This window comes from Pleurodeles waltl, chromosome 12 (assembly GCF_031143425.1).
Source record: "Pleurodeles waltl isolate 20211129_DDA chromosome 12, aPleWal1.hap1.20221129, whole genome shotgun sequence".
NCBI classification, from domain to species: domain Eukaryota; kingdom Metazoa; phylum Chordata; class Amphibia; order Caudata; family Salamandridae; genus Pleurodeles; species Pleurodeles waltl.
This window is the reverse complement of record NC_090451.1, coordinates 2666588-2678319: the sequence shown is the minus strand read 5'-3', so window position 1 is coordinate 2678319 and position 11732 is coordinate 2666588. Positions and strand designations below refer to the sequence as shown.

Here is an 11732-nt window from a genome sequence, read left to right as displayed (position 1 = left end):
AACTGAGCCGTTGTACTGCCGGAAATACCATGGGATATGTCATTTAACTTTCACATAAAATAGGGTTAACCCAGCCCTACCTCATACTAAAAACGGAACAATAAACCAAAGAGGATGAGATGCGAACCCACGCGTGCAGAGCACAATGGATTAGCAGTCCATCACCTTAACCACTCGGCCACCTCGTCTTCAAAACACCATGTTTCAGGAGTACAAAATATGGTAGCCAAAATGTGTTCTATTAGGTGATAGTTGTCTAAACATAATAAAGAGCATATATTTACAGATTGTTATGGTAACTTGTTGTCTTCAGCTTTGCTCTATACGACCTTGTTGTCCATCCCTACTTCAGCTTGAATTTATATGTTAAATGTAATGTAATCATGAAAATTACACTTTCCAAACGTGTTCTATCCATATGTGATGTACTATCACACTACCCTCAAATGAGCTAAGATTGCTTTAATTCAGTTGTACGTGGATTTAAAGTGCAATATCATACAAATATTGTACTGGTATGGCGCTTTCGAGTCTCTAGGTGTCAGTTATTGGTGGTGTGCTTACATGTCAACATTAGGCAGCAAATAGTACACAATTAAGGAAAACTGCCTTCACATTTAATGTGCATTGTTCTGCAAAATGTTTTAAGTAGGAGAAAGTAAAACTTTGTTTATAAAACCACCTAAACTGGGAGTATTGCCGCTACAGCTATGACACTTCAGTTTAAAAACGTACGTGCATCAACAAGAAATATTTTTGCGCTAAATAAATTGCTGTCCGACTACTCATGTAATGCATAAAACTGAGGCAGTCGTAATTACAATACATTGAAGTAATATTTTGGTAGTTTTTGTTGACGATGACTCCGCAGCAAGCGATCAGATTACTTTTTATTAGTGAAGGCGCGTCAGAGCCTTGATAAGTAAACTTACAAGGAGACACGCCTAGGTCGATGAACCTTTTAGACCAGGTTCGGGGACTTCCCAGTATGAGATGTCTTTTGGCATCACAAATCAATAGATCAATATCTCAACAACAATCGCAATAACTAATCAGTATGCTAATCAATAACCTTTAATGACAGTCAATAAAGTGAACACCCCATGATCTTTCAGTCATGAATAACCACACCAATTTAGTTAAGTGTTAGGATATTTATTACCCTACTGGTTACAATCTAAAGTAATTTCTGTTAATCTCATCAGCAATTCATCTCATTAGTAACTCTTCAGATTTGCAATTAGAAATGCAATTAATCAATGCATAGAGAATATTCACTCAGTATTAACACATAATTATTAAGAAGCAACTTAGCAAAGTCTCAGTAGTGCATGGTTCAACAAAGCAAGAACTCAGTCATTTGTCTATTTGCGTCAGATTTTAGTGAACACCTTAAATAACCTCGTATTAGCATCAGCATGTTGGGCTTCATGCAAAACTATTTAGCAAACACAAATTTGGAAAACATCAAACTATGGCCTCAATCAAAGAGCAGTTGGTACCTAGAAAGAAAAGGCAAACAGACAATTACAATTTTCATCAGATAGTTACCCATCCAACGGATCAGCAAACAGCGTCAGTCTTCGTCCTCGGGACATCAGTCGTTTGCATCATCAGCAAAGAAAGGACAGGGCAAAGTATCAGAATGGCATAGCTAAGGAACAAGAACTTCCCTCATATAGAGGAGAAGTAAGTATCAGGTAAGGAATAAGTAAAGGGTGGTTTAGAGTAAAAGGGCGAACAAACGGCAAAGTCTCAAACGAAATGGCCTAAATGGCTCAGTAGAATGGCAAAGAATGGCTTGGAGTGGAATGTCCAATAAATGCCTGATTTCTCCTCGGGTCATGTGGTTAAATCAAAACTGTCTAATTTACTCCTAATTCCCCAATGGATAATCATTGGTGCATCGCCATCTCTGCCCAATAATCTTCACCAGAGTTTTACACAAACCACAGTTCTCATGTCGTTGATTGGCCCATGTAATTGACGTTTTCATCGGTTGGAATGTCAGGTAAGAAAAGTTACATTTTACGCTACAGTCAGTAGTTCCATTGTTTTCTCCTACTCCAGGCAGCCTTGCACCTGTTACAAATTACACTGTTGCATTCAGCAAGAATGTCTCCTTGAGCAAGTAGGGTCCCATGAGAAAGAATTTACTACAGCTACACACATCTCTAGCTTCTGGGAAAGTACAGTTTCATGTCCTTCAGGAAAATAGCACATTGCACGTTAGAAAAAAACAGTTTAATATGAGACCAGGCAGCTAGGCACAGACCTTCGCTAAACTAAGGCCTACTGCTTAATGAGCAAACTCCTAATACATAACTCCAATTTTGATATGTTAATACAAATTAAAAACATTAGTACATAATTAATTCAGCATTAATAACTTTCATCAGTCTTCGTATACATTGGTAGCCACTCCCCGTGGGCACATTTCAAACGTGTGCATTATTTCTACGTTAACACATTTTTTATGCAGCTTCATTACACAATATATTGAAAGCTTTTCATGTTAATATTAATTTTAAAAGACACACTCCAGCAAACCCCCTTCCTCAGATGACTCTTGTCATCACACAAATCTTCCCAACTAATTTTACATACTAAAATTCCCTCATATCAATCTCTTCCCTTCTTGGTTTCCCCTTTGATCTTGCCCTGAATAATTTTTCCCTTTGTTTTTCTTCCCTCATCCTATTATTTTTCACCATCTTCAATTTTATTCTTTTACTAATTTTACATGCCACCCATGATCCAAATAAGCAATCTATAACAATCAATATCCCCTGTATTATTTTAGACAATATCCCATGCCAAATGTTACTAATCCAATTTCCCACTGAAGCAAATCCTTTCCCAACATTTTTTGCAAACACCTGGTTCTTTCAAATCCTTCAAGTCCGTACTATCCCTAGTCAAGTCAGTAAGAATACTTCTAATCTCATTACTATTATCTGGTATGTAAGCGCAACAATTACACCCCCATTGAGCAATCTACAAACTCTGCCATTTTTCGCTAAAAGAATGTCTAAAGCAAGCCTGTTTTGAAGAGTCATAGCCCCCTCCGCAGCAAGTTCAGTATCCATCAGGAGTATAGCCCCTGAAAAGTTTGTCAGCATGTTATCCTCAATAGTAGACAACTTTTGAATCTTTATGGAGTTCATAATAACTCCCACTGAAGAAATTATCGTCCCAAATATGTCTCCTACTACACCAGCAGCAGTCTCTTTCTTATGTCTAGTACGATGTAATTCAGACAATTTTGGTAACCTTTTCAAATCGTCAGCTCAAACCTCTCCCAGTCTGTTAGTGCAGTGGTAGAATCAGGAATCGTAGCATTGTTAGTCCCACTTTTATTCATTAGTGTCATACTCACAACCACGACCCTAATGAATATTTATTACATGAACCTTTTTTGCAAAAGTATTTGGTTCAAGTAAAGTTAAAGTGTTGGGATTCAAGCCCACGGCTCCAGAGAGACTGGAGCCTAAGTCTAGCCAGTTTAGCCTGCTCAGCCACGCTACCTCACATCTACAAGCTAACAACTATAGTAACTTGGTCAAACACTGTGGACACCCGCTGTGGTGACCTGGCTATGCAGGGTAACGCAGCATTCACCGACAGTTGAGCGAGTTACAGGTGAAAAGCAAAGTATAATAACTGTCTGCATATAATATATGTCTTTCCTTATTTATTCTTCTTCCCCATTGTATGTTTGCTCTCTGCTTTAGGAACGCGAGCTGTCATCACTGCAAGGAAACGTATGACACAGCGTTCTACTGTTTACACTCACTGAACTTTCAGCATCACAGTGACCCCTCTTGTCGCCTCTATAGTTAGACTTCAAGACAGCTGGTTTATTTACCGATACAATTCTTGTCGCCTTAGGTTGTGGTTTTTTAAAATAAGAAGGCTCGGTCCCACTGTCTGGCTACCCTTATATATATACGTCACCACTTTACATAGTCTCACCTCTCGCTATGTGGATCGTAGGTGCAGAAGGCAGAGAGTGAGACACTGATGCAGACAAAATACGTTTGTGAGTTGAAAAATACTGGCAGCGGTGGGATTCGAACCCACGCCTCCAAAGAGACTGGAGCCTTAATCCAGCACCTTAGACCGCTCGGCCACACTACCCTGTGCAAACATCTTTCTGTAAGCTTTCTGAAGTGAGATGTTCTGTTGTATAGGGGAGTTGAAGAATAAGGGTGTATAGCCTGTGAAGTGATCCTAGGAAAGTCAACGCCAACAGCAGCAGGTACGTGATACATTCAGTAGGTCAGGATTGGCCCCGGGCCATGGGAGGTGTCAGGGAGCGCCAGTCCTGAGAGTCCTTAGGAAGACAACCCTTACATTGGCGTCCCGCACGCGCTGGTTCTCTTTCTTTAAGGATAAGGAATCAAACTATCGACGTCCCTCAACTTACCAACCCTCCGCCTCAGGAAAGATTTTGTGATTCATGAGCAGAACCCGGCTGGCGCTGTTTACAGTAATGCCTAAGCACAGTACTCAACTGAGCGGTGTTTCCAAACTGAGCCGTTGTACTGCCGGAAATACCATGGGATATGTCATTTAACTTTCACATAAAATAGGGTTAACCCAGCCCTACCACATACTAAAAACTAAAGACAGAACAATAAACCGACGAGGATGGGATTCGAACCCACGCGTGCAGAGCACAATGTATTAGCAGTCCAGCGCCCCATCCACTCGGCCGCCTTGTTTTCAAAACACCATGTTTCAGGAGTACAAAATATGGTAGCCAAAATGTGTTCTATTAGGTGATAGTAGTCTAAACATAATAAAGAGCATATATTTACAGATTGTTATGGTAACTTGTTGTCTTCAGCTTTGCTCTATACGACCTTGTTGTCCATCCCTACTTCAGCTTGAATTTATATGTTAAATGTAATGTAATCATGAAAATTACACTTTCCAAACGTGTTCTATCCATATGTGATGTACTATCACACTACCCTCAAATGAGCTAAGATTGCTTTAATTCAGTTGTACGTGGATTTAAAGTGCAATATCATACAAATATTGTAATGGTATGGCGCTTTCGAGTCTCTAGGTGTCAGTTATTGGTGGCGTGCTTACATGTCAACATTAGGCAGCAAATAGTACACAATTAAGGAAAACTGCTTTCCCATTTAATGTGCATAGTTCTGCAAAATGTTTTAAGTAGGAGAAAGTAAAACTTAGTTTATAAAACCACCTAAACTGGGAGTATTGCCGCTACAGCTATGACACTTCAGTTTAAAAACGTACGTGCATCAACAAGAAATATTTTTGCGCTAAATAAATTGCTGTCCGACTACTCACGTAATGCATAAAACTGAGGCAGTCGTAATTACAATACATTGAAGTAATATTTTGGTAGTTTTTGTTGACGATGACTCCGCAGCAAGCGATCAGATTACTTTTTATTAGTGAAGGCGCGTCAGAGCCTTGATAAGTAAACTTACAAGGAGACACGCCTAGGTCGATGAACCTTTTAGACCAGGTTCGGGGACTTCCTAGTACGAGATGTCTTTTGGCATCACAAATCAATAGATCAATATCTCAACAACAATCGCAATAACTAATCAGCATGCTAATCAATAACCTTTAATGAGAGTCAATAAAGTGAACACACCATGATATTTCAGTCATGAATAACCACACCAATTTAGATAAGTGTTAGGATATTTATTTCCCTACTGGTTACAATCTAAAGTCATTTCTGTTAATCTCATCAGCAATTCATTACATTAGTAACTCTTCAGATTTGCAATTAGAAACGCAATTAATCAATGCATAGAGAATATTCACTCAGAATTAAGACATAATTATTAAGAAGCAACTTAGCAAAGTCTCAGTAGTGCATGGTTCAACAAAGCAAGAACTCAGTCATTTGTCTATTTGCGTCAGATTTTAGTGAACACCTTAAATAACCTCGTATTAGCATCAGCATGTTGGGCTTCATGCAAAACAATTTAGCAAACACAAATTTGGAAAACATCTAACTATGGCCTCTATCAAAGAGCGTTGGTACCTAGAAAGAAAAGGCAAACAGACAATTACAATTTTCATCAGATAGTTACCCATCCAACGGATCAGCAAACATCGTCAGTCTTCGTCCTCAGGACATCAGTCGTTTGCATCATCAGCAAAGAAAGGACAGGGCAAAGTATCAGTATGGCATAGCTAAGGAACAAGAACTTCCCTCATATAGAGGAGAAGTAAGTATCAGGTAAGGAATAAGTAAAGGGTGGTTTAGAGTAACAGGGCGAACAAACGGCAAAGTCTCAAACGAAATGGCCTAAATGGCTCAGTAGAATGGCAAAGAATGGCTTGGAGTGGAATGTCCAATAAATGCCTGATTTCTCCTCGGGTCATGTGGTTAAATCAAAACTGTCTAATTTACTCCTAATTCCTCAATGGATAATCATTGGTGCATCGCCATCTCTGTCCAATAATCTTCACCAGAGTTTTACACAAACCACAGTTCTCATGTCGTTGATTGGCCGATGTTATTGACGTTTTCATCGGTTGGAATGTCAGGTAAGAAAAGTTACATTTTACGCTACAGTCAGTAGTTCCATTGTTTTCTCCTACTCCAGGCAGCCTTGCACCTGTTACAAATTACACTGTTGCATTCAGCAAGAATGTCTCCTTGAGCAAGTAGGGTCCATTGAGAAAGAATTTACTACAGCTACACACATCTCTAGCTTTTGGGAAAGTACAGTTTCATGTCCTTCAGCAAAATAGCACATTGCACGTTAGAAAAAGACAGTTTAATATGAGACCAGGCAGCTAGGCACAGACCTTCGCTAAACTAAGGCCTACTGCTTAATGAACAAACTCCTAATACATAACTCCAATTTTGATATGTTAATACAAATTAAAAACATTAGTACATAATTAATTCAGCATTAATAACTTTCATTAGTCTTCGTACACATTGGTAGCCACTCCCCGTGGGCACATTTCTAACGTGTGCATTATTTTTACGTTAACACATTTTTTATGCAGCTTCATTACACAATATTTTGTAAGCTTTTCATGTTAATATTAATTTTAAAAGACACACTCCAGCAATCCCTCCTCTGATGACTCTTGTCATCACACAAATCTTCCCTACTAATTTTACATACTAAAATTCCCTCATATCAATCTCTTCCCTTCTTGGTTTCCCCTTTGATCTTGCCCTGAATCATTTTTCCCTTTGTTTTTCTTCCCTCCTCCTATTATTTTTCACCATCTTCAATTTTATTCTTTTACTAATTTTACATGCCACCCATGATCCAAATAAGCAATCTATAACAATCAATATCCCCTGTATTATTTTAGACAATATCCCATGCCAAATGTTACTAATCCAATTTCCCACTGAAGCAAATCCTTTCCCAACCTTTTTCCAAACACCTGGTTCTTTCAAATCCTTCAAGTCCGTACTATCCCTAGTCAAGTTAGTAAGCATACTTCTAATCTCATTACTATTATCTGGTATGTAAGCGCAACAATTACACCCATTGAGCAATCTACAAACTCTGCCATTTTTCACTAAAAGAATGTCTAAAGCAAGCCTGTTTTGAAGAGTCATAGCCCCCTCCGCAGCATGTTCAGTATCCATCAGGAGTATAGCCCCTGAAAAGTTTGTCAGCATGTTATCCTCAATAGTAGACAACTTTTGAATCTTTATGGAGTTCATAATAACTCCCACTGAAGAAATTATCGTCCCAAATATGTCTCCTACTACACCAGAAGCAGTCTCTTTCTTAAGTCTAGTACGATGTAATTCAGACAATTTTGGTAACCTTTTCAAATCGTCAAGTTGATATATCTTTGGGAAAACTATCCCCAAATAACATGTCCCATACTATCCCTTTGGAAGATGGTAATAAGCATTAGGTCCACATATATAATAAATCCCGGGGATTGCTGGATCCTGTCTATTTAACATGAATGTCCATTTACTCTGAAACAAAAACACACGCTTACATTCACTCATTCCCACAAACACATTGTCATAGTATGATTTGGTCTTGGATATGCAAAGCTTTCCTACATGTAGTGCGTCTAAAGCTAACTTCCCTTGTTCTCTAATTTGCACTATAACCGTCACTACTAGCAAAGGCCCGTTGCTGTAATCCTTTCTCTAGTTTACCCTTCAATGCCCTTCTTCTCTCTTCCGTGTGATCTAAAAAGCTTTTCTCTACAGGTGTAAGCAAACATGTCAAATTATTGTGGTGTGCATAAGATGTACTAATTGTTAATGTTGCCTGAAAGAATCCTTTAACTAACTTTATGCTATAGTACTTAGCTACCCCACTCACATCCTCTATGATAGGCACATTAGAAAACACAAGATCATGATTTGAGTAAAAATATTGAATCTCTTCCTGGTTATAGAATCTTGTTAGTAACAGACTACAACGTATCCCATATGTTAATGACAGTCTATGATAGGTAACCCCCTCTTGTACCGAAACAGGAATCTGTGTACACACAAAACAATCTTTTGCATCCATTGTGTCAACATTCTCACTCAGCAAGCGATAGAATTCATCAGTGGATAGCTCCCCTTTCGAGTTAGTTCCCTCATGCAAGTATCTTGTATCCAGCTCAAACCTCTCCCAGGCTGTTAGTGCAGTGGTAGTCTCAGGAATGGTAGCATTGTTAGTCCCACTTTTATCCATTAGTGTCATACTCACAACCACGACCCTAATGAATATTTATTACATGAACCTTTTTTGCAAAAGTATTTGGTTCAAGTAAACTTAAAGTGTTGGGATTCAAGACCACGGCTCCAGAGAGACTGGAGCCTAAATCTAGCCAGTTTAGCCTGCTCAGCCACGCTACCTCACATCTACAAGCTCACAACTATAGTAACTTGGCCAAACACTGTGGACACCCGCTGTGGTGACCTGGCTATGCGGGGTAACGCAGCATTCACCGACAGTTGAGCGAGTTACAGGTGAAAAGCAAAGTATAATAACTGTCTTCATATAATATATGTCTTTCCTTATTTATTCTTCTTCCCCATTGTATGTTTGCTCTCTGCTTTAGAAACGCGAGCTGTCACCACTACAAGGAAACGTATCACACAGCGTTCTACTGTTTACACTCACTGAACTTTCAGCATCACAGTGACCCCTCTCGTCGCCTCTATAGTTAGACTTCAAGACAGCTGGTTTGTTTACCGATACAATTCTTGTCACCTTAGGTTGTGGTTTTTTAAAATAAGAAGGCTCGGTCCCACTGTCTGGCTACCCTTATATATATACGTCACCACTTTACATAGTCTTACCTCTCGCTATGTGGATCGTAGGTGCAGAAGGCAGAGAGTGAGACACTGATGCAGACAAAATACGTTTGGGAGTTGAAAAATGCTGGCAGCAGTGGGATTCGAACCCACGCCTCCAAAGAGACCAGAGCCTTAATCCAGCGCCTTAGACCGCTCGGCCACACTACCCTGTGCAAACCTGTTTCTGTAAGCTTTCTGAAGTGAGATGTTCTGTTGTATAGGGGACTTGGAGAATAAGGGTGTATAGCCTGTGAAGTGATCCTAGGAAAGTCAACGCCAACAGCAGCAGGCACGTGATACATTCAGTAGGTCAGGATTGGCCCCGGGCCATGGGAAGTGTCAGGGAGCGCCAGTCCTGAGAGTCCGTAGGAAGACAACCCTTACATTGGCGTCCCGCACGCGCTGCTTCTCTTTCTTTAAGGATAAGGAATCAAATTATCTATGTCCCTCAACTTACCAACCCTCCGCCTCAGGAAAGATTTTGTGATTCATGAGTAGAACCCGGCTGGCGCTGTTTACAGTAATGCCTAAGCACAGTACTCAACTGAGTGGTGTTTCCAAACTGAGCCGTTGTACTGCCGGAAATACCATGGGATATGTCATTTAACTTTCACCTAAAATAGGGTTAACCCAGCCCTACCACATACTAAAGACGGAACAATAAACCGACGAGGATGGGATTCGAACCCACGCGTGCAGAGCACAATGGATTAGCAGTCCATCGCCTTAACCACTCGGCCACCTCGTCTTCGAAACACCATGTTTCAGGAGTACAAAATATGGTAGCCAAAATGTGTTCTATTAGGTGATAGTTGTCTAAACATAATAAAGAGCATATATTTACAGATTGTTATGGGAACTTGCTGTCTTCAGCTTTGCTCTATACGACCTTGTTGTCCATCCCTACTTCAGCTTGAATTTATATGTTAAATGTAATGTAATCATGAAAATTACACTTTCCAAACGTGTTCTAGCCATATGTGATGTACTATCACACTACCCTCAAATGAGCTAAGATTGCTTTAATTCAGTTGTACGTGGATTTAAAGTGCAATATCATACAAATATTGTACTGGTATGGCGCTTTCGAGTCTCTAGGTGTCAGTTATTGGTGGTGTGCTTACATGTCAACATTAGGCAGCAAATAGTACACAATTAAGGAAAACTGCCTTCCCATTTAATGTGCATTGTTCTACAAAAAGTTTTAAGTAGGAGAAAGTAAAACTTAGTTTATAAAACCACCTAAACTGGGAGTATTGCCGCTACAGCTATGACACTTCAGTTTAAAAACGTACGTGCATCAACAAGAAATATTTTTGCGCTAAATAAATTGCTGTCCGACTACTCACGTAATGCATAAAACTGAGGCAGTCGTAATTACAATACATTGAAGTAATATTTTGGTAGTTTTTGTTGACGATGACTCCGCAGCAAGCAATCCGATTACTTTTTATTAGTGAAGGCGCGTCAGAGCCTTGATAAGTAAACTTACAAGGAGACACGCCTAGGTCCATGAACCTTTTAGACCAGGTTCGGGGACTTCCCAGTACGAGATGTCTTTTGGCATCACAAATAAATAGATCAATATCTCAACAACTATCGCAATAACTAATCAGCATGCTAATCAATAACCTTTAATGAGAGTCAATAAAGTGAACACACCATGATCTTTCAGTCATGAATAACCACACCAATTTAGTTAAGTGTTAGGATATTTATTTCCCTACTGGTTACAATCTAAAGTAATTTCTGTTAATCTCATCAGCAATTCATCTCATTAGTAACTCTTCAGATTTGCAAATAGAAATGCAATTAATCAATGCATAGAGAATATTCACTCAGTATTAACATATAATTATTAAGAAGCAACTTAGCAAAGTCTCAGTAGTGCATGGTTCAACAAAGCAAGAACTCAGTCATTTGTCTATTTGCGTCAGATTTTAGTGAACACCTTAAATAACCTCGTATTAGCATCAGCATGTTGGGCTTCATGCAAAACAATTTAGCAAACACAAATTTGGAAAACATCTAACTATGGCCTCTATCAAAGAGCAGTTGGTACCTAGAAAGAAAAGGCAAACAGACAATTACAATTTTCATCAGATAGTTACCCATCCAACGGATCAGCAAACAGCGTCAGTCTTCGTCCTCGGGACATCAGTCATTTGCATCATCAGCAAAGAAAGGACAGGGCAAAGTATCAGTATGGCATAGCTAAGGAACAAGAACTTCCCTCATATAGAGGAGAAGTAAGTATCAGGTAAGGAATAAGTAAAGGGTGGTTTAGAGTAACAGGGCGAACAAACGGCAAAGTCTCAAACTAAATGGCCTAAATGGCTCTGTAGAATGGCAAAGAATGGCTTGGAGTGGAATGTCCAATAAATGCCTGATTTCTCCTCGGGTCATGTGGTTAAATCAAAGCTGTCTAATTTACTCC

At 39.4% G+C, this 11732-nt stretch overlaps 3 non-coding genes across 3 annotated transcripts; all 3 read right to left on the bottom strand.

Annotated features, from left to right (window-relative positions):
* Positions 1–4058: 4058 nt before the first annotated feature.
* On the bottom strand, positions 4059–4140 carry TRNAL-AAG (transfer RNA leucine (anticodon AAG)). The gene has a single exon. It is a non-coding gene; the product is annotated as a tRNA-Leu (tRNA).
* A 5241-nt stretch (positions 4141–9381) lies between these two features.
* TRNAL-AAG (transfer RNA leucine (anticodon AAG)) lies at positions 9382–9463 on the bottom strand. The gene has a single exon. It is a non-coding gene; the product is annotated as a tRNA-Leu (tRNA).
* Positions 9464–9961: 498 nt separating this feature from the next.
* On the bottom strand, positions 9962–10043 carry TRNAS-GCU (transfer RNA serine (anticodon GCU)). The gene has a single exon. It is a non-coding gene; the product is annotated as a tRNA-Ser (tRNA).
* Between the last annotated feature and the right edge of the window lie 1689 nt (positions 10044–11732).